Source organism: Leptidea sinapis, chromosome 34, assembly GCF_905404315.1.
Source record: "Leptidea sinapis chromosome 34, ilLepSina1.1, whole genome shotgun sequence".
NCBI lineage: Eukaryota > Metazoa > Arthropoda > Insecta > Lepidoptera > Pieridae > Leptidea > Leptidea sinapis.
The window spans coordinates 10,195,329-10,218,727 of record NC_066298.1 but is presented as its reverse complement, the minus strand read 5'-3'; the positions used below and the strand labels follow the sequence as shown (position 1 = coordinate 10,218,727).

General features: G+C 33.8%; 1 protein-coding gene and 1 pseudogene across 1 annotated transcript in view; both read left to right on the top strand.

Moving 5' to 3' along the window:
- The window catches only part of LOC126975113 (diuretic hormone class 2), a 74,734-nt gene that overhangs the window by 28,485 nt on the left and 22,850 nt on the right, over nucleotides 1–23,399 (top strand). The window lies entirely within an intron of this gene.
- LOC126975145 (U6 spliceosomal RNA) lies at nucleotides 17,247–17,362 on the top strand (annotated as a pseudogene).

Genomic DNA, 23,399 nt, shown 5'->3' with positions numbered 1-23,399 from the left:
CTTTTCGGTCGAAGGCCTCCTCCAAGTTTTTTCCCGTGTCTCTGTCTTTGATGATAATTTGCTAGTCTTTATCAGCAATTTCTATTATGTCATCAGTCCACCTATAGGTGCCTTCTACTGCGTGGTTCTGATTGTCAACCTGCTGTCTTTATAGCGAGTTATATGACCAGCAGTGTCCAACATCTTCCGGCTCATGATGATGATATGACCAGCCATTGCCATTTCAATTTAAGGGCTTCAATGAGGGCACCTCGGTTTTTTGTGTTATAACTTCACTTCTGTCTTTGTGTTTTCCTTATTTTTAATATGCTTCTCTCCATGGCTCTTTGTGTTGTCCTGGTCCTCTGTTTAGCTTTTGTCGTGTAGGTTAGGTAGGTTGTAGGTATCAAATACTTTTTTTCCAAATTCATTGAGTAGTCTCCTTTAAAGATTGCTTAGAGTGATTAAAATGTATTCCAAGGTAGTAAGTTCAATGTGTATAATATACAGTGCATTATTGAGATAGTGTTTTTGTTTGATTAATACATTCATTATTGAAGGTAAGTTTTAAAAATAAATTGAAATTAATAATTTAATTATTTTTAAATATTATGAAATTTCAAATTTTAATAATGAAAGTTCTAAATGTCCACTTCTACCAGCAGCCATTTTTTTATGCACTTAAAAGTTTGGGAACCGTAACAAACCTAGTGAAATATAAAACAAATTCGAAGTTTCAATATCCGATTGCGAAAACGAATCTGAAAATACAATCGCAGAGCAGTGCTCCATAAAATTCATATCACACAGGAAATTGATATTGGGATTAGCTTGTTGATATCATCATAACTCTAGATCAACAACGGGAATATACCAGCTATAGTAAGATTCTCTTTGGACAACTAAATAATATTGCCATACTCTTTGTCTGGCTGGTTCCTTCCAAGCTGAAAGCAACTGTTTCTGTCTAATAAGATCGTATCAAGACATTAGGTCCTTAGTATTTTTTTCAGGGCGTTGAGTTGATGGTAATTGATACGCCCTGCCCATTACAATGCAGTACCGCTCAGGATTATTGAAAAACCCAAAAATTCTCAGTGGCACTGCAAATGCGCTTGTCACCTTGAGACATAACATGTTAAGTCTCATTTGCCCAATAATTTCATGCTAACACATTAATGCTTCACGGCAGAAATAGGCGCCGTTGTGGTACCCATCATCTAGCCGGCATCCTGTGCAAAGGAGCCTCCCACTGGTAGTATTTTGCATATTAAACCTTTACACACATTGACAAATCAAAGTTGGTTACGAAATGCTGTCAGGTCTCTAGTATATTCTAAGACTTTTCTGTGCGTTTATAAATAAACGCAATGAAAAGTTACTCCAAGTTTAAAATTACTTCTCCCTGTCATGTAATTGTGTAGTGACAAGGTTAAGATATTTCGGCTGGGAAGCAGTAATGAGTAATTACTGTGTTTCAGTTTGAAGGACGTCGTAGCTAGTGAAATTACTGGGCCAATGAGACTTAACATCTTACGTCTCAAGGTGATAAGTACAATTGTAGTGAAGCTCAGAATTTTTGGGTGTTTCAACAAAAACTAACCCACATATTGACAAATCAAAATTAGTTTCGAAATATCATGATGTCCGGTCGCTAGTATATACTAAGTCTATGGAACTGAGTATCCCATGGAGGTGTCTATATTTTGCCAAACCAAACTTCCATCATTTAAAGTACTACTATACTGACTCATAAAAGTACGATTTGCAAAATTTGAAGATAGCACAATAAATTATTAAAAAAATATTTTTCTCGCCCTTCGTCTAATTACTGTTTTACAATTTAAAATTGTTCATTCAAGATTCATATAGACAAAGTTATAATTGAATATCTTTATTTCCCAAGAATTTCCGCAAAATGAACTTTTAATTTTTATTTTTATTAAATCTTTGCGATATAATACAGCTTTATTCTATCTCTGTAGGTACTGATGCTTTATTAAAATATATATTAAAACATGGATATTGTAGAACGAAGATTTCAAAATATAATTTTATATAAACTATTATGATATCCTACCAATACAAACTTATAAAATTAACTACGTAATAAGAGGTGGGACTTAGTTAAGTATGAAACTTGCAGACACTTGACATAAGTTTGAAATAGTAATATTATGGCGACGATGTGTAGTCCGGCTAAGTTTGAAAGCAAACACTTGCATAAAACGTAGGTGGTATCGGCTATATCCGTTTTTTACAATATTATAGTCGTCACCTGTCAATCTAACAATGACTGCACATTTCATACAATCACTTTTTGTAAAGAGTTTCGCTAGGCTGCTCAGTATAATTTGAATACGTAACAATTCAGCACGTCTGTTCTTCCTCAATATATGTGACGCCATACCCCATTCTAACGACATCACGTACAACTGATGAAATGTTCACCAACCATAAATTATAAATCATATTCTTGTGCGACCTTAGCTACAAAATAATATCTAATGAGCTTCCAACACAACAAAATTTTATATTAGGAGAATGTTCAGTGGCGGGTAGTTTAGTAAACCACTTGCCTGGTTGGTCCCCTAATATAAAAAAAAATGTCTGAGTCGGGGAGTGAGTTAAGAAGGACTATATATACCATTAGAGTGAAAGTGCAAATTGATCTGTCTTAGCTCCTGTTTTTCAAAAACTTGACGAAACCCGAATATATATAGTACAGACATTGATCGAAATCGCGTAGACTTTGTAAAATAAATGCATTCTAATATTGGAGCAACAAATATTATAGTTTTTCACACCGATATTTATTACTTGTTGGTCCCCAAAAATATATGAAATGACCATCAAACAAGTGAACAAGAGCCGATTGAGTCTGTTATTCGCCGGGAACTGCCGCGGCACGCTACGCTCGGCTCGTGGGACCTAGGGACGTTTTTGGGACCTAGTAGTGATCAAGGGTCGATTTGGTTCTTTCGTGACTAGTTTTTGTTCATAATGTTCAAAAATATCGCGACAAAATCTTATCTCTTTGAGTGCAAGTACTTAATATCTATTATATTAGATTTTGTCTGAGCATTTTCTTTGAAAATACACAAACAAGAAAAAAACGAAAGAGTGCCATGAAACCAGTTGTTGAATTGAAATAGGTGACTGATATATTTTATTTTTGAACAATAATCCCTGATAATTTTTTTTAAGCAAGACAAAAACAAAATGTACAAATAACCTTAAAAGTTAATCAAAAATATTCTTGCTCGATCATTTTTAATAGCCAGCTGAAGTTATTTATCACAATGTACAATGGGTAAAGTTAAGAATATATTTTGTACATTTCCTTCAATTTCTACCCTCCGAATAAAGACTGATCAATCACAACTTTTTCTCATCAGAGTTATGAAATATTTAATATGAAACACATGCGTGAAGACTGAAAGTAATAACTATGAAAGAAACTAGAAGTAATATTGTATACTAAAATATAGAAGCTCCTATATATATAAAAGTATTGTGTGGTTTTATGAAATCACAGTAAAAGTGAAACATTTTTTTTTCACAATATAGACATTTAATTAAAAAAATTTGGAATAATATTCCATTAAGGGTATAAAAATCGCTTTATAAATCTTAATTTTATACTTGGAAAATTGGAATGATAATGGGAAATAATAAAAGTAGACTTAGTCTCCAACTAATATTTTTATTGAATTCTGTCTCTAAGCCCTGGTTAAAAAAAATTTAAAATGATTAAAAACAAACAAAATAGCGTGTAGCACTGGCACAAATGAGTAATAGTCTATACACTACACGGTCAGCTGCTGCGAACTATAGGCGCCGCCCGACCCACAGACTAAAAAGTTTGAGACGATATAATAAAAGTTTCACTTTAATAATATCTTTAGAAAATTTGTAAAGGAATTATATTCACCAGAAAAATTATATGTACCTTAAATAAAACAAGAATAAAAAGTGAAAAGTTGATAAAACTCAAAGAAAACGCAGTTGCATTATCGATAACGCAGTTGAGTTTATCTCGGTAAAAGGAACTTAGAGGTACTTTAGGAACATTTACTCCGAACATCGTTGGAGATTGATAGTATATCTTAAGATATAAGGCTGCATTTCGTTTTATATAACCAGTTTGGTCTTTGTATTAAAAGCTGTATCCAGAGACTAAAAATCACGAATGTTGAATTCTTTTTTTTTTCGTATAAACTGATTTATATTATGATATAGACATATTACGTGTTGTGATTCTAAGTTAAAGGCAAATAAACTTTATTGAAATAGTCTTAAACCAAGCACTTTAAATCGTAACTACAAACAATTCTTTAAAATTACTGAATTTACCATAATATGTTCATAAAAATTTGCGGCCGTGAGAAGAACATACAAGAAATTCAATTCAAAAAATTCCACTCTTTACAATCAAATAAAGTATTTTACAATGGCTGTAAAAATACATGTCAAATTAGTTTATAAGATGCTGCATCCAATATATGAGTCGTGTTTAAATATTATAAATTATTTCATGAAAAATAATAAAGAATTAACTGTTTAATATAAATTATCGTTATTTGGATGCATTAACCTTTCCAGCTTGATCTCATTGTTTATGTAAGGATGCTTCGTGAACATGATGGTCGTGATTACTGTCATAATTAGTAATTGCATCTAACAAACACAATGATTTATTAACTATTACAGGTCGACCTGGCTTGTGACACATAATATCGATAATCCCCTTGGATTAAGGGAAGGGAACCTTTTCCCAAAAGAATTTCGATAATGTGCATTTATCGATAAGTGACACAACACTCCACTATTCCAAGTGCACCGATGACTTGAAAGCACTTGATAGCTCTTGCTTAGCTAAGATTTATAAGTCAAGTGTAATAGAGTTTTTCTTGAGTCTTAATTACGCTAACTTTGGTCTTTCGCCAATTCTACACGTCGTGTTTCTCCTGTCTTCAGCAGACTCGTTTCATGTTTTGTTGGATAATTTGGACGAAATAAAGACGTAAAATAAAATAAGAAAAACGTTCCAAACCACAATCATGTCGAAATTGAGCTGTTAAGAACATAAAACTGGTAACGTGATTCAGGATAACGGACTGACAAAAAATGGAAGCCCCACTGTCACTCCTTAAATGACACCATGACTTAGTATTCCAACCCACTTGGATGGAATACACTAATATATAAAACTTTAAACACGAATTCCTTAAAATATGATGTTTGTGGCTTGGAACGTTTTTCAGGAACTACGTCCAACTATGGATTTCCTTGGATGGAAATTTTCCTAACATTTATGAGCATAAATCTGTAAGTGTGAGAATATCTGGCGCAGAAAGATGTAATTAGGGTACTAGGGCTACTTGTTCCATCACTTATCACGTAGTGCATCGATAATTTATGGCACCGCGGGCATCAAATGATTGACATGACTAGTAAAGTTTATAATATGTTCTAGAAATTTTTGCATGGGCTATTGGAGTGTATGCATACTGATTTTAACTTCTGGGTATTCCAATCCAAAATGTCCAGTCTGACTTCAAAATCGGAGAAAATTCTGAATGCGTCAATATTATTTTATCGCTGTTTTTCTGTCCTGATCACTTCGCTCATTGGCTGGGAGTTTTTAATCAGTTCTTTTACGAACTGATGTATCTTCATGACGTTTATCAAGTGTTGTTGCAATATGTTATGTTATTGTCTTCCCCGATGGTAAATACATATATTTCTATTTCTAACTTGTACAGTATATCATTAAATGACGACCCATACAGCCAAACAGTTGATGAACCTTCCCACTTAGGTCCCGGATTCGAGTCCCGGTAGGTGCAAAAATTTATATGATGAATATGGATGTTTGTTCATAGTCCTGGATGTTTATATGTATGTCTAAGTATGTATATCGTATTAAATATATCGTTGTCAGGCACCCATAGTACAAAGCTTTGCCTAGTTTGTTTTTTTTATTATTTTATTACATCTTAAGGATAGCCCTTTAGCAGATTTTATGCATGAATACCACACAATGGATGGGAAAATCTAAAATGCTTAGTAAATAAATTTAAGACTTTGTTAATTGGTCTACGTTCTGAACAAAATTAAACATAATTTAACTTTTATTATATTTATTCGAAAGTTATTTTTCCTTTTAAGTATACACTTATTTGGAAGTTTGTTAAGAAGATTCACTGTTTAGTAAATGATACTATCCAGGTTGGAATTTAACCTTTTTCTAATTAACAAGGAGGGAAATATAAATAACTCATTAAAAAGGGAGCATTGAACCCAAATTGAGATCAAATGAACGATAGCTTTCAGCAAATCTCATCTATCACAAGTTAAATTTAAATTTAAGTCCATTAACTTTCTCGCAACTTAAAATACGTCGTCCTAATGAGAATGCACTTGAAGCAATAAGACTTAAATAAGTTAACTATTTACAAGACACTTCGTCGTGCTGATTGCGTTCTTAATAGAGGCAAATGGACATTGCTCTTGGTTTAATTGCTCTAAGCTTTTTAAAATATTCGCTCTATTTCATTAAAAATTAGTAAATCTATTTCCGGATGAAATAACTCTTAAGTAAATAAATTTTTATTTTATTACAGTAAGGGACGAGATGTGCAGGACGTTCAGCTGATGGTAATTGATACGTCCTGCCTATAACAATACAGTGCCCCTCAGGATTCTTGAAAAACCCAAAAATACCTTGAGACTTATTAAGATGTTAAGTCTTATTTGCCCAGTAATTTCACTAGCTACGGCGCCCTTTAGACCGAAACACAATAATGCTTACATATTACTGTTTAACGGCAGAAATAGGCGCCGTTGTGCTACCTATAATCTAGCCGGCATCCTGTGCAAAGGAGCCTCCTTCAACACATATTTAAAATGCGATGGTACGACCATATGTCGCCCACGATCTATAAATTTATTAATAAAAAAGGTCAAAGAGAAAAGATAGTAAAAATTATTTTGTTACAAAATTTCTGTGGGTGTTGTAGAATTTGTATATAAGTAAAAAAAAATGAATTTAGTTATTCAATTTAGCAAAGCCTAACAGTATTTGGAGGCTATCTCTCGCTATAAATATATGAAATATAATTAAACAATGAAAGAACGTTTTTTTAAGGTTATTATGAGTTTGAAAGAGTTTACTCTAAGAGTTCTCTATTTAACTGATCTAGTGTAACAGTATTATTTTCACGGTATTTTTGAAGTAAAACTTATTTAGCACTTTTGTAGGGATGGGTATAACATGTTAAACTCCTGTTAGACAATGACGTTCTTATGTATAGAACGTCATTGGCGTCAGGACACGTTATTTTTTTTTTTAGTCAAGGATGTTATGTGATTACCGCCGCCCATACTCTTATGTAACACCAGAGGAATTACAAGAGCATTGCAGACCTTTTAAGCGTTGAATAATCGTACAAAGGAAAACGATGACTACTTATTTTACATTTTGGCATTTTTACTACTAACTAACAGAGAAATCAATTAACAAAATATCGAATCGTATCTCAAAATAGAATAGAGAGAAGTGTAATTGGAATAAAAAGAATACTTGAAATAAGGTTAAATATAATTTGAAACGTAAGTAAATGTAAAGATTGTGTGAGAGTGAGAGTGAGTGAAGTTTGCAAAACTCTTAAATGGAAATGGGCAGGACACATGTTAAGAGATAAAAATGAGAAATGGATTAAAATAGTATTGTAATGGTACTCCAGGGATGGTTACGAAATAAAGGGAGTCCAATGAGGCGTTGGAAGGACGACCTCAAAAGAGTGGCCGATCCAAAATGGATAAGACTTGCAATAAACAGAGATAGGTGGAAGTCATTGAAATAATTCCATCCATAGTCTTTTATCACAGGACAATCTGGTGTTCGAAAAAAAAGAATCATCGAAGTCGGTTGGCTTGATATAGAGATATTCCTCCATTTGTCACGCAAAAATATGGTTTTCCTATAGTTGCCATTCTCGAACTGGGCCAAATTAAAATGGGACCACACAACAAGTACCAGCTTTTAAATGAAAAAGAATCATCAGTTCAACCAGTCGAAAATTCTGAGGTAAACATACATAAAAAAAATACAGTTAAATTGAGAACCTCCACTTTTTTGAAGTCGGTTTAAATCCGATTGTCAGTTACAAATATTTAATACATTCTAAATTATTGTATAACAGCAATAAAGGCATGTAAAAAAAAAATATTTTGACAAAAACAAGTGTACGTAAATACCCAAGTGCCGAATAAAAATATCATTATTTGATTTACGAAAACTTGAACCGGGGGCTGCGTGGTGAGAGTCAATGTTTGTAATTACTGCGCCACCGAGCGACGCTTCAAATTTCAAATTATTTTAAATGCTAATTGAGAGTACCAATCTGTATTGTTGTCATCACAAATTGTGCGATGAAGCCTCCACGGTAGGGGCTGACATTAATAGAACAAAGGGGCTCCGTTATCGACGAGCGAACATAATGCAGGACATAGACTGATAGATTCATTATTATCTAAAACCCGTGGTTAATACGTAACAAAATGGACGATTTGAAATATAAGTGGTTTTATGACGATTTGTTCATGAGAAAAGTGTACGCGATGAGATACAGAATGTGAAACCAATTCATTTCAGGACTTAGTCATCCGTGTTATATTATTCAGGAAAAATGTATTTATGTATTTGATTAATAGTTCATTTCGCCTTTTTTCAAAATAAATAAGCTTTATAAGTGCCTTAATTTTTATACAGATGAAAAGACAGACCAATCTAAAAAACTTTAATGGAATGCTCACATTGAGGCAATCTTAAATAAACTCAGTGCTGCTACTTTTGCTATCAGAAGAATTAAAGATATTACTGATAGTAACACAGCGAGATTCATTTATTTCAGTTATTTCTATAGAATTATGTCATATAGAATGTTGCTATGGAGGAAAGCAGCTGATATCGATACAATATTTGTTTTGCAAAAAAGGGAAATCCCTTAGAAATCACTTTAGACACATAGGAATTTTTGCATGCCAATCAATTTATAATAATACTAGCCGACCCAGCAAACGTTGTATTGCCGATATTAAAATCGCGATACAAAAGTAACTGTTGATCGTATATAGGTGAAAATTTGAAGTTGTATGTATTTTTTAATGGGGACTCATAATCAAACAAATTAAAAAAATAATGTCAAAAAAATTTTCGTGTGGACCACCGAATCGTGGTGTTAACATTTAGGGGGATGAAAAATAGATGTTGTCCGATTCTCAGACCTACCCAATATGCACTCAAAATTTCATGAGAATCAGTCAAGCCGTTTCGGAGGAGTTCAATGTTTAACACCATGACACGAGTATTTTATATATAAGTATGGTTTGTAATAGAAGGAGGAATACATTCAAAATAAAGATATACATGCTATGATATTAAAAAAAAAAATAGGTAAATACAATTTAAAGAGTCAACTTATTCAAAAAGCTGACTATACGATTAAAGAATATATAGAGGATGAAGAAGTTATGGATAACAGATGCTCGTGATGATCCACCTAATAATAATTCTTCATAATATAAAAATTGTATAATCTCATAAATTTAACATGAATATCATTGTTTTATTTTGGTTTATATAAAATCTACTGTAATTGTATTATATAGAATCGTGTAGGCTTGCTTAGTGAGCATTGTTTTTGGAATTGTATATTGTATCATCATGTGTATACTATAACACGGTTCGTGATGCTGACTAAAATGGCATTGCTTGCGGCGGCGTCGTGAACCGGGTCGTCTCCTTCTCTAAAATATGTACGAAGGTAACGATTGCTGGTCCATACGTTAACTCGTGAACTGCTGCTTGTGGTGCTAGGTTGACCTGTAATAGTTAATAAATCATTTTATTTGTTAGATGCAATTACTAATTATGACAGTAGTCTCAACCATCATGTTCACGAAGCATCCTTTCACAAACAATATAATATATTCAAGCTCTTAAGGTTGATGCATCCAATATAGGATAATTTATATACAATTTGTTCTTTATTACTTTTAATGAAATATTTATTATTTGAAACGCTTTTAACTTTCACCTTCATAAAAGCCTGTACGATATAGATACCTTTAATAAAAATACACCTTCCTAAATAGCAAAACCAGTGGGACGTTCCTTTGCACCGGATACGGGCTAGATTATGGGTACCACAACGGTACCTATTTCTGCCGTGAAGCAGTAATGTGTAAGCATTACTGTGTTTCGGTTTGAAGGGCGCCGTAGCTATTCAAATTACTGGGCAAATGAGACTTGACACCTTATGTCTGAAAGTGACGAGCGCAGTTTATTAGTGCCGCTCAGAGTTTTTGGGGTTTTCAATAATATTGAGCGGCGCTACATTGTTATGGGCAGGGGTAATTAATTACGATCAACTACACGTCCTGCTCGTCTCGTCCCTTATTTCCATAAAAAAAAAATCCCTTCCCACTGATTCCTCTGGGCAGCGGTGATCACTTCACTTCAAGTCGTACGCTCATGTGTCTTCTTCCATAAACTTAATCATTTAATAACGTCATCTTGCTTTTTATACCCAAATATTTTCTCACATAACTATATCTCACATATCTCAATAACAAGTAAACGACACACGAATTAATTTCACTGAAATATTACTCACGATTGTAAATGTAGTGCTCTTTCGCAAATTTATTGCTATAAAAGTTTGCTGCAAACCGGCTCACTTAAAAGCAGAACTTAATAAATATTTTCATTTCAAACACGACCATTCGCTGGATTTAGTTTTAAAATTGCACTCACGTGTTAAATAAACTCTTTTAAGCCGTTTCAAATTCAATTTACGCATCAACGAACGATAGTTTCAAATTTAATTAAAAACTGGAAGTGATAAAGCTTACGGCGTGTGATAACATTTTATGAGAAGCATTAAAGCTCAAATAAGCCACAAGCACCTAACTGTCAATGCATTGAGACACAAGCGATTAACTTAATTTTCTTAGTAACTTACTTTTATAATCCTTGACGTAAAAGAGTGGTGTTTTAATTACTTTTTTCACTGACTATATAAATACCACTGGACAAGCTGTTCCATAAATTTGAAAGCAAATTTTTTGTGCCTATTTGAAGCGCCACTCGCGAGCTTCCAGAGAACTAATTTTGACGTATATTACAAATGGCTGCGAGAGAAGCGTATTGTACTCTGAAATGGTATTGCTTTTTGAATTATTTTCTGTCGTTTTCCGTGTTATTTATACTTTTGGAATCAACGTAATTCAGTACACTTTTTATTGTAAATAGTTTTCCTATCGATGTTTGTTTAGTTGAGGTTGTCATCACTAGTTTGAGTACCTCTCGCTATATGGCCAACAGCGCCAAATTGGCGAATGTCAAACAGGCAAAAAAGCACTTTGACAGCCGCCAGTCCAGTGGTATATAGTAGAGGTCAGTGACTTTTCTACTCCTCTACTTTTATCTGACATTTATACAGCCACGATCACTAATATAAGTACATACTTTATTGAGTCTTTGAAAAAGTCTATACTCTATTGCTTAAAAAAGCATTGCTTACTGTACTATACTGTCGCCAAAAAATCACAGATTTTGGTGCCACAGACAACTAAATCTAGGTTAGGTATGGTAGGATCATAGAAATATTAGGTAATACGTAGTATATATTATATTAAATACGTACTTTTTTCATGTTTAAGTCATTAGACTTAACATTTGAATCTCAACTTTACAGAAACAAACTTGTTAGTATATACTCGTGGCGTCATTCGTTGCGAACCGCGCCAATCACTTTCTTTGATCCTCTTTATACAACTGTTGCATAAAGTACTATAAACTAGTTAAACCTACTTACGTATCTCTGTAACAGTGTGTTGCTCTGTGGCATTGTAACTCTCAAACGAATCGACCGATTTAAGAGGGGACCCGGGTCAACCGTAATTTGAAAAATAGGGCGGTATAAAAATGGCATTTTCTACGACGTTTGAAGAGTCATATTTTCTTATGTCGTTAATCGATTGAAAAAATATCATTCGTACAGACGTAGCTTTATCATATCTAGATTTTGTGACAAAAAATCTCCTCTCTAGAAGTATTATCCAGGGAGAAAAAACGGGAATACGTTTGTATGGAATAACGCTGCTAGCGTCCCCTCTTAAGACGCGGTTTCATTTACTTGATAGCTAATTTGTTATTAGCTACGAAGATGGTTGATAGATTTCACGAGTCTTAAATTTTTTTTTTCAAGTATTTTTTTTATTTCTTAGGTATATCTAAGAAATATCCGCGTGGGAGCTCCCAAAAATTTCGGGATGAAAGTCCTACCCTATATCTTTTTCTGTGCCCATGAAAAAATATATTTAATATTAATAGAATTTAAAATGTAGTGACCGTGCTAAATAACCGAAATAACAAAATTATTCGATCACAACCAAACTCGCTTACAGGGTTACCGCTTGGATTATCCGAGATTGCCTGAACAAAATTTGTCCAGCCTAATTAAAATATAAGGAATATATATTTATTAAACAAATAAAATTTGAAAACAGAATTTATGAACGATGCGGGACTCGTACACGCGACCTCTCGCGTTCCGTGCGAGCGCTCATTCCACTGAGCAGAGTTCTGTTCGAGTGACGTATCGTTGATAAATCTTGTATGTCTTCTTCTACACTTAGGTTGTGGCTCAGGAAATTGACTTCAGATGTCGCTCTTTCAAATCTAAACAATTTGTTATTTTTTAAGGTGATAACCCTCACTCCTGGAATTAATTACTATTATAATATATATTTTTACAAATGAAAAGAAATCTACAAGATATTTTGTGTTTTGGTTTGAACGGTGAACAGTGAAAGCATATATATATCCGTTCACTGGCTAATAACCCCCTTATTTATTATGGTCCGCTAACTTAAAACAGCTGCTGACAGAGTGAGAATTAGCAATGCTCTAAGTTAGCAGACTATTATGAATAAGGGGGAAAGACTTTAATAGTTATGTCTCATAGTGACGAACGCTATTGCGATGCCTTTCAGAATTTTGTGTCCAACCAAAAATCCTACTGTGGCACTACATTGGCAGGCGTATGACTTGCGTCTCGTCACATATTCTGGAATCAAAAAACATAAATACATCGATTTATATTTTTATATAATATGTTATATAAAGAGAAGCCACATTAAAGCGGGACCGGCTTAGTTATTTAAATACAAATATCCACAACATAGACCGCTTTGAATTTAAAATATGCAAAATTTAATCTTGCGAAATATTAAAAAATTCATTTTAGCGTCACAAATGACGCAACGGACAGATTTCATAAGATTTTCTTGATGTGTAGGCGGCTTTATGCAGGTTTTATTAACTTAATAATAAATGAATTTATACTTTAATATTAAGTATAAAATTAGTGGGATATATTTTACATTAATATTGCATAAAGAAATTGGTTTACAATAGTATTCTGTAATTCTGTATATCTGTCTGTGTATTTACACAAGTTTTCACAAATGGAATGGTTAAGATTTTTGTGAATGGGTCGATTTGAAAATAGCGTCACGCGTGTGTGTCACTTTTTATAAGAGTCATTCGGTGAAGCGTGACACTGGACACGTCAGCGATAGAAATTGGACTGTTTATGATCTCAGCGGACGTGACATCAGTGCTTGAACTATTAATGAGATTGTCGAGTGATTTATTTATCCCTTAGTTGTCTATTACATCGGGTTTTATGGGCCAACTTTCTTTAGAGGTTGGACTAATAAGGGCCCTAAATATTGTATACTATAATTTATTATTATAATATTAATGATTTAATTAATATTATATGTTTAAGTATAGATTTTTCATTTTATTTCAATTCAATTTAATAATTTCGATTGTCAGTTGCCGCGTAAACCAAATAATTACAAGCAAAGTCACATGTGGCCGTTTGTTTGGTGTATAAAAATTATAATAATAATAATAATATTGACACAATTTTACTCAAATTATCTTGCCCCAAATTGGGCATAGTCTGTTCTATGGGATAACGATATATTTAATACGATATACTTACTTAAACATACAAAAATACATATAAACATCCATGACTCTGAAACAAACATCCATATTCATCATATAAATGTTTGCACATGTATATGATATATACAAAAATATACTCAATGATCTTCCTATTCAGATATTTAATATCAAAAGATACACAGATAATAAATAGAATTACTATTGAATCAAAATATGGTATAAAATACTTTCTCTTAATGTCAAATACATTTGTGAAATTGAAACCTAATTTTATTACGTTGAAAGCCTGGATTTTATCAAAAGATATTTTAGAAATTATGTAAGAATATTTTTCCGTAATCGATTTGATTGATTGTACATAATATGTCTATTTTGAAGGAATCAGTTTGACCCGATCAGATTTCAGATTTAATAACTTTTATACTATTATATCGCCGGAACAGTGGCTTAATCAAATTCCGTAGTTTGCCGAAACCGAGGGATAATAAAAAATAGACGATCGAATTATGAGGTAAGCAAGAAATAACTTTTATGGATGATAAAATGTTATAACGGATTTCAAACTGCTATAAATGAATGTAGCAATAATAACGATAAATGATAATTGATTCCATTCCGATATTTTTCTTATCTGTTCAACGAATACTGGTTTGTTTTGATTTTGGAATTTTCTAGATTGCTTCTTAGGCCACTTTCAAAGAGTTTTTAATATTCTCTCTTATAAAACAGAAATTACTGGGCAAATGCGACTTGACATCTTATATCTCAAGGTGACGAGCGCAATTGTAGTGCCACTAAGAATTTTTGGGTTGTTCTTAATCTGGAGCGGCGCTGCATTGTTATGGGCAGGGCGTATCAATTACCATCAGCTGAACGTCCTGCTCGTCTCGTCCCTTACTTTCAGTAAAAAAAGAGAAATAATAAATCCTTACTAATATAAATGTGAATGTGAGTTTATTTGTATTTTTTTATTTCTCAGGGGTATAGAAAAGGACATAGTACTTTTTATCTTGAAGCTTTTAACAGTTCCCGAGAGAGCACGTTACGAAATTTAGACTGGGTCCACATGTAAATGACGATGAAATAAAGCTTGCTTTATTTATTTATTTGTACACAAAAATGACAATATATTTTACATAACAATTTAAAACTTCAGAACTATTACTATTATTTTACATTAAAAAGTTTGTCTCATAAAAATCAGCTTTCATCTATAATTTCAACGACTCTTTCACCGTCTTCATTTAATTAGCTTAAAAAACAAATAATTATATTGTAAAAATATTTAAAGGATGTCTCGCGGTGTTTCGGCTTCGCAATCACAATGATTCGACTACCGGTGCAATGAAATAGCCGAACTATAATTATTTAGAAGTGTATAAATCCAATCTAATTTCAACCTCTATCTTACGAATTCAAGCCACGTGTCCTGACGCGAGTTTAACATTTTATACCCATCCCAAGAAAAGTGCTCAACGCCGCAATAGAAGTTTTCACTTCAAAAAGACAAGACAAGACAAAAGAAGTATTTGGAATGATTTGTGAAATCGAAGCCGTTATTAATTTTATAAATGTCATTGCACCAATATGGATATCTTTTCCAAGGTTCTCGGGGGTATATAGAACGATTTGAAATCAAATTTGTTATCCATCGTGGATGTCAGGAAATGAATGTGGAAAGAGAGGCAACTTCTAGTCTAGGTGAATAAAAATGTAAGTTAGTAGCGCTGTGCGATCTGAATTACACCTTATTGTATGACCCCAAGAATCCCTATTGCTTTAATTGATATTTCGGAGTGAGACTTTCGCACTTGCACTATTATAATTATATTCTTTGGCTGTGTCGCAATGGGTCGCTGACCAGCGCTGTAACACCTGCTGCAGCATGTGCTGAGCGGTACCAATTTTTGCATCTCTCGTTCAACTACTATTATTTTTAATTTTTTCACTTAAATCACATTGAAAGTACTCATACCAATATTTTATTAGTTTGTTTTTATACGCTTTTTTGTAAAATGTATTTGTTTTTCCCTTCTGTTTTTGTTTTATTATGAAAATGTAATTATTTTTTTGTTATTTTTTGTTTGGTGCGAATTAATAATATGTCTATATTATTATTATTATAACACAGAGTAGAGATGTATACTTACATATATTATAGTAACAAGGGCAGCAATCTGTGTCAAAATAGTAGCTATTAAGTTTCAGGCGCCTAAATGGCTATGATCCCTTTCAATCCGTAAGGGCTCACAAACTTAGCTTGCCTTAAGAATCAATTACCCTTTGTCTACGAGTATATCTCAATTCTTGGATCCTACAGTTTCTATGAACTCAAAATATGTTGGTATTACGAATTTACTCCATTGTTTATTTTGAAGACTGGCGACATCTAGAATTGCCCTCGGCTCTACTATTACTACAGTTATTTTGTTATTTTTTTAAAGTGAGAACCCTCACTTCTAGGTTTAATTACACAAATTAAATTTAAACTGTAATCAACTGTAAAGTAGATCCTGTAGATGAAGCCACAACCTGCGAGGTGAACAAGACATATCAAAATCTATGAATATTACGTCATTCGAACGGTTGGCTCAGTGGTTGAGCGCAAGCACGGAACGCGAGAGTTTGAGTCCCGCATCGATCATAAATTTTACTATCAAATTTATGATCGATGCGGGATACGTCACTCTAACCGGCCATTGCTATTTTTTTTTTATGGAATAGGAGGACAAACGAGCGTACGGGTCACCTGGTGTTAAGTGATCACCGCCGCCCACACTCTCCTGCAACACCAGAGGAATCACAAGAGCTTTGCCGGCCTTTAAGGAAGGTTTACGCGCTTTTCTTGAAGGCACCCATGTCGTATCGTCCCGGAAACACCGCACAAGGAAGCTCATTCCACAGCTTCGTGGTACGAGGAAGAAAGCTCCTTGAAAACCGCACTGTGGAAGACCGCCACACATCCAGATGGTGGGGATAATATCGTAACTTGTGGCGTGTCGTGCGAAGGTGAAATTCGGCGACAATATTTTGTATAAGAGGTTTCTCCCACCCCTCTCTCCTAGAACTTTGAAACTTTTTCTTAAACACGAATACACGCAACATTGCATTTAAACTTAACGCATGTTATATTCTCAAATTCCTTCAAAGTTCATAATAATATTTCGTCCATCGTTTCTCTCATCTCTTTTCCTCACCAGTTAGGTATACCTAAGATCAGTACTTATTATGCTAAAATTTAAATGATACAGAGAATATAACCATGCGCCAATATAACCAACCTTGCGCGAGGATGGCACGCAAAATTGTGAAGCGTTCCACATTTTTTTGATGGAAGAATAAAAAGACTTTTTATTTTTATTTATTATAGGTCTACAGAAAAGATGGCATAGTATGTCTATATCGTAAAGATAACATACTATATCCATTTTAATACTTTAAAAAATTGGCAGTTTACACAAATACTACATGAATCCTTATAATTTTATTACTACATGTTTTAAAATCATTCACAAGTGTTTTTTTCTTTTTTAACTCATTAACTTTGATTACACATTTCTGATGGCTTTGCACTACATTATTATCAAATACTTACATTACTTTTTTTATTGACTGATCTGTCAGAAGCGTCTGTCGGGTCAGCTAGTGATAGTATATTGAATATGTTATAGGTAGCATTCGGTTTTTGTTTGTAAAAGCTTATTCAATATTGAATCAATATACCGGTCGGTAAACCGATTCTGACAAAGGACAAGAGTAACCGATAACGATTACACAAAGCTTTATCCGTCCCTTGTGTACAAATTTATACCCGTATTTACCCTTTCTCGTCATTCTATCTATCATTGAATCCATGGTATATTCAAATAAAATTCTTATAGTCTTAACTATATTATATAGCATTTCTCTACTATCCGGTTTGCATTCACCGATAACTGCACGTATAAGAAGAAGAGCTGCTCAAATTGTTGGGGATCCATTACGTGCAACCAAAGTGTGGAATGAGATTCCTTGCGTTTTTTTTAATGATTATAAGGGACGAGAAGAGCAGGACGTTCAGCTGATGGTAAAATGCAGTGCCGCTCAAGATTCTTGAAAAACCCAAAAATTCTGAGCGGCTCTACAACAACTACGCTCATCACCTTGAGACATAAGATGTTAAGTCTCATTTGCCCACTATTTTCACTAGCCCCGGCGCCCTTCAGACAAAAACACGGTAATGTTTATACATTACTGCTTCACGGCAGAAATAAGCGCCGTTGTGGTACCCTTAATCTAGCCGGTATCCTGTACAAAAGAGCCTCCCACTGGGTTGCTTGGTGGTTTCAGGACGATACGGCATGGGTATATTCAAATAAAGCGCTCAAATATACCCAACAGGATGGCAACGCTCCTGTGACTCCTCTATCGTTGCAAGAGAATGTGGGCGGCGGAGATCATTTAACACCCCGAACGCTAGTCTGTCCCATCCGTTAGTTAATTTTTATTACTCCTATGTAGTTAATTAGTTTTAAACGTAGTTTTTTTTAAGTTATAAAACGTGCTTATATCTATATTTACAAAACTTAATATGATTATATTAAATAAATAAAAATACGTTTACAAAAACCGACTTCAAAACTCAAAAATCTTAATAGAGATTTAATTTAATACATTGATAGGGTTTAAGTCGGTATTGTTTGGTTCTAGACGAAGCTATCCCGCTCAAAGTCACGCGTGGCGAGTGTAGGTATTCTCCGCGCCTCTGAACCCCAATGTAATAATATACAGAATATTATCATCCCCATTTTTAAAAACGGAAATGAAATAAATTTCAAACGTCATTCGGAACTCTATTCATATAGCTATGTATCTCTCTGGTTAATTAGTTTGTCAATGGGATGGTTGTTCATTCAATGAAAGCCAGTGTTTATTCGGAAAGATCAAATCAACCATCCAACTCGTGGATAGCAACTCTTAACGAGATGGCAAAATCATTTAGCCATTTAGTATTAAGTCGAATTTTAATGGATTTGTTTGTAGTTTTGATATCAGTAAGATTTTGTTAAGCTTGGTTTTGCTCCTACAAAACTAACTGATTTTAATACAGTTTAATTATAGGATAATTCAGTAAAAATAATACAATAAATAATATAATAATATTATTAAAGCATCAATTTTAGATTACTGAAAGCTAATAATTGTCCCATTAACCAACCAATAGTAAAGTAGAAATATTACTACAATCTTATTGACAATCTTAGATATTTTACACGTCCGGATAGAGTCCCTCGCTGTTAGACAGCCGATAAAAACAGGCCAGGAATATTAGTTTAGTTTGCGTGGCAAGCTACGTCTTACACTCGCGATTTGTATTACACTTTCTCCCTTATTCATAATGGTCCGCTAACTTTTAACAGCCGCTAAGGAGAATTTTTTCTCATTCTGACTTAGGTCAATAGAAGAAGACAGAGTGCGAATTAGCAATGCTTTAAGTTAGCAGACTATTATGAATAAGGGGGTTTGTGTTTAACTAAAACGTCGTTAAGAACAACATAAACTGAAGTGTACAGAAACAATTAAAGGAACCGAACGCAATTTTTGAAAGCATCTATCATTAGCACATTATAATCTAGCGGCCGTTTTCAATAACGTATCTCTAGTTACGGATACATTCCTGTCACCGTTTACGGCCATTCCCAATCTCTTTTATTTGGGATAAAAATCGTAACTATCGTTGACTTTTCTATCCTAATAAACTTATCGACGGTTACTCACCTTATCCGTACACGCTTTCTGTCAATGGGACGACGTAAAGCTTACCAGCAATAGAAGTTTGTATGGAAATTGCAATTCACTCGTCCCAATATAAGGCGATAAGAATGACTATGGTATATAGGGTAACTAGGGTATATTGAGACAGTTTCAGATTATTGACAGCTAATTACTGACAGTAGAAGGTAGTAATTTATCTCTATCTGTAGATAGTATATTGGGAACGGCCGTAAATGACAAGATCTTATCTATCCAAAGTTATGTCCAATATAGTTATACTCTAATGCTATCTGTTAATAGGTTATTGAAATGTCAGTAAGGTTAAAAGGATAGATTTGACTACCTCTAGTAAGTTAAACTAAGGATATATATGTTATTGAAAACGGCCGTAAATCTTCCATATGAATATAACCTATCCGTTCGACACGCCTAAGACAAGTTTCGACTCGTGTTTAAATGTAAGCAATATCTCAAGATTGTTGAACGCTAAACAACAGAAAGACACAGATTTGTAATAGAACTTTTTAAAACATGTGCTCAACACATGTTTAACTTTTTTGTAACAACACATTTTATGTCTAGTTACAAATGCTTTTATAAATTAGCGTAATTAAGAAAGTAGACTAAATTGATTTTACTCTCAAGTGGTTAATGTTCACTTAGCGAAGTTTAATATAAATAGCCAAAAATATTTTTGTTAAATGAATCCACATATTGTATGTATATATTTAACTCTAAGTCACATATGAGGTGGGTGAGGTGAAAGCCAACCTGCTTAACTATTTGACCTTTTCTATCAAGGCTTAAGGCTGGCTGGTTTAGAGGACTTTATTTTTAATGTGAGTTAACATCTAAAGTTATCATTTAGTACTTGGGTTTTTCCAGCGGCTTTGGCCGCGTGCAATGGTTACTTTGGGCAGCAATATTTTAATTTTTAATATACTCACTGTGCAAATAATTTCACTACAAATTGCTGTGGTTAGTACATTTATAAAAGCAGCCAAATATAGAACTTTCATCCCCCTTTTTCACCCCACACAGGTCTAAATTTAAGAAACTCTTGAAGTGGGAGGCGCCTTTGCACAGGTGGCCGGCCAGATTATGGGTACCACAACGGCGCCTATTTCTGTGTTACGGTCTGAAGGGCATCGTAGCTAGTGAACGCCAAGTGAGACTTAACATCTTGTCTCAAGGTGACGCGCATTTGTAGTGCCGCTCAGAATATTTGGGTTTTTCAAGAATACTGAGTGGCACTGCATTGTAATGGGCAAGTTACCATCAACTGAACGTCACGATCGTATCGTCCCTTGTTTTCAAAAAAAAAAATTTATAACTTTCTTATCAAGTGCCTCAATACAAAGTTTCATGGTTTTGTCTTCGATAGTTACATTTTAAAACATACACAAGAAATGTCGCACTTCAAGGGCCAGAGATTCTTCTTAGTCTTTCGGAATGAACATCTCAAAGTATAACTATGAAAACTTGTATATTACTTTTGTTTTAGAAAGAACATATAAAGATGATTATAAATAAAACCACATAATACTACAATACGCCCATATTATGTGTTTAAATTATAGAAATGTCAATAGCAAAGTCTATAAATCAATATCCGCAGTCAATGTTGACGAAACATTAATTAATTTACTCGTTCCATAATTGATAGATTTGACCAAGCGGCGCTGCATGAGTCAAATATTGGTCGAGAAGATAATCATAATATTAACTACATCACTTCCTGTGATTTTGTTGAACACACCAGCTAAATACGATCAAAATGAGTTAAACCCAGTTATATAATCCAGTAAAGCAATAATAACACTGAAATATATTTTTAAATGGAAGAGGAAGACACTTTTCTTCTACCAGTGGGAGGTTCCTTTTGCACAGGATGCCGGCTAGATTATGGGTACCATAACGGCGCCTATTTCTGCCGTGACGCAGTAATTGATGCATTATTGCGTTTCGGTCTGAAGGGCGCTGTAGCTAGTCAAATTAGGGCACATGAGACTAAATAACTTATGTCTCAAGGTGACGAGCGCAATTGTAGTGCCGCTCTGAATAATTGAGGTTTTTTCAAGAATCCCGAGCGGCACTGCCTTGTAATGGGCAGGGCGAACCAATAACGATCAGCTTAACGTCCTGCTCGTCTCGTCCCTTATTATCATAAAACAAAATCAGAGGAATCACAGGAGCGTTGCCAGCCTGGATACATCGAGTAAGGAAGCTCATTCCAAAGTTTAGTCATATTATATAATAGGGCTTTAATTATCGAGAGCAAAATTCAAATAGCTTTTTAAAATGAAACATTATCATTCTTACATAATCATACTCGAATTCAAAATTCAACTGAAAGCAATCAAGCAATTTCACTTCCAGAAAAATTTAATCAGACTTCACAGGGATCGAGTAATTATTAAAAAAAACGAATTGAAACCGCTTACATTTTCGATTCACCGCATTATAATTCCGCGGTCACAGGCTTTTGTTTAAAACAAATTAAACTTTTCGTTCTTCTTATTTCTTATTATTTTCGTTTTCATATTTTGTGGCTATTTTCAGTACAAGTGCCGAATACTTTTTAAAATTTGAATCGAAAAAATTCGGAGGTATATTTTTTCATTTCCACCTCGACAATTTTTCCATCTTATTTCTGCCAATGCTTCTCAATGACAAAATTTCCTTTTCCATCAAAGAGAAATTATATAGCACCGGTACAATAATGACACAAGAAATTCATAGACAATATAAACTTCCAGATAGAGCCTCTTGCTGCTAGATAACCGATGATAACAGGCCAGGTTTATCACTTTAGTGTGCATGACAAGCTACGTCTCACACTCGCGATTTGTATGTCAATTTGTGTAAGTGTGCGTGCATTGCTCGAAATAGAGGTTAACTGTCACCCTCAATTTTTTTCGAGGTTTTCACAGCTGTCACGTCACAGTCTCTAGACGTATAAATTTCGCCTTTAAATCAAAATATCGGCGATATTTAAATAAATCAATTACAATGAAAATTAGACTTATTCAATCAGGTCATAATGAAACTGTTGAATATCAAAATAAGTTTTTTTTTTTACCATTTACCAAAATAAGAAAAATAAATTTGCCAATTATTTTAGTGAGATTTTATCCGAAGCAATGCATAAAGAAAGAAACGACAAATGTCATAACTTACACAAAGTAAGTTAAGAAATAAAGAAAATGCAAATGTTAAATAATTAAAAAAAACATGATTTATTGAGTAGTGTTAGTAGAGAAGATGTATCAAACCACAAAAATTGTATATAAATAAAGGTATTATGACAATAATATCTATTTTATAATGAAATATAACTACAAATATATTAACCAGTGGGAGGCTCCTTTGCACAGGATGCCCACTAGATTATAGGTACCACATCAGCGCCTATTTCTGCCGTGAAGCAGTAATGTGTATGCATTATTGTATTTCGGTCTGAAGGGCGCTGTAGCTAGTGAAAGGACTGGGCAAATGAGACTTAACATCTTATGTCTCAAGGTAACGAGCGCAATTGTAGTGCCGCTCAGAATTTGTGAGTTTTTAAGAATCCTGAGCGGCACTGCATTGAAATGGGCAGGACGTATCA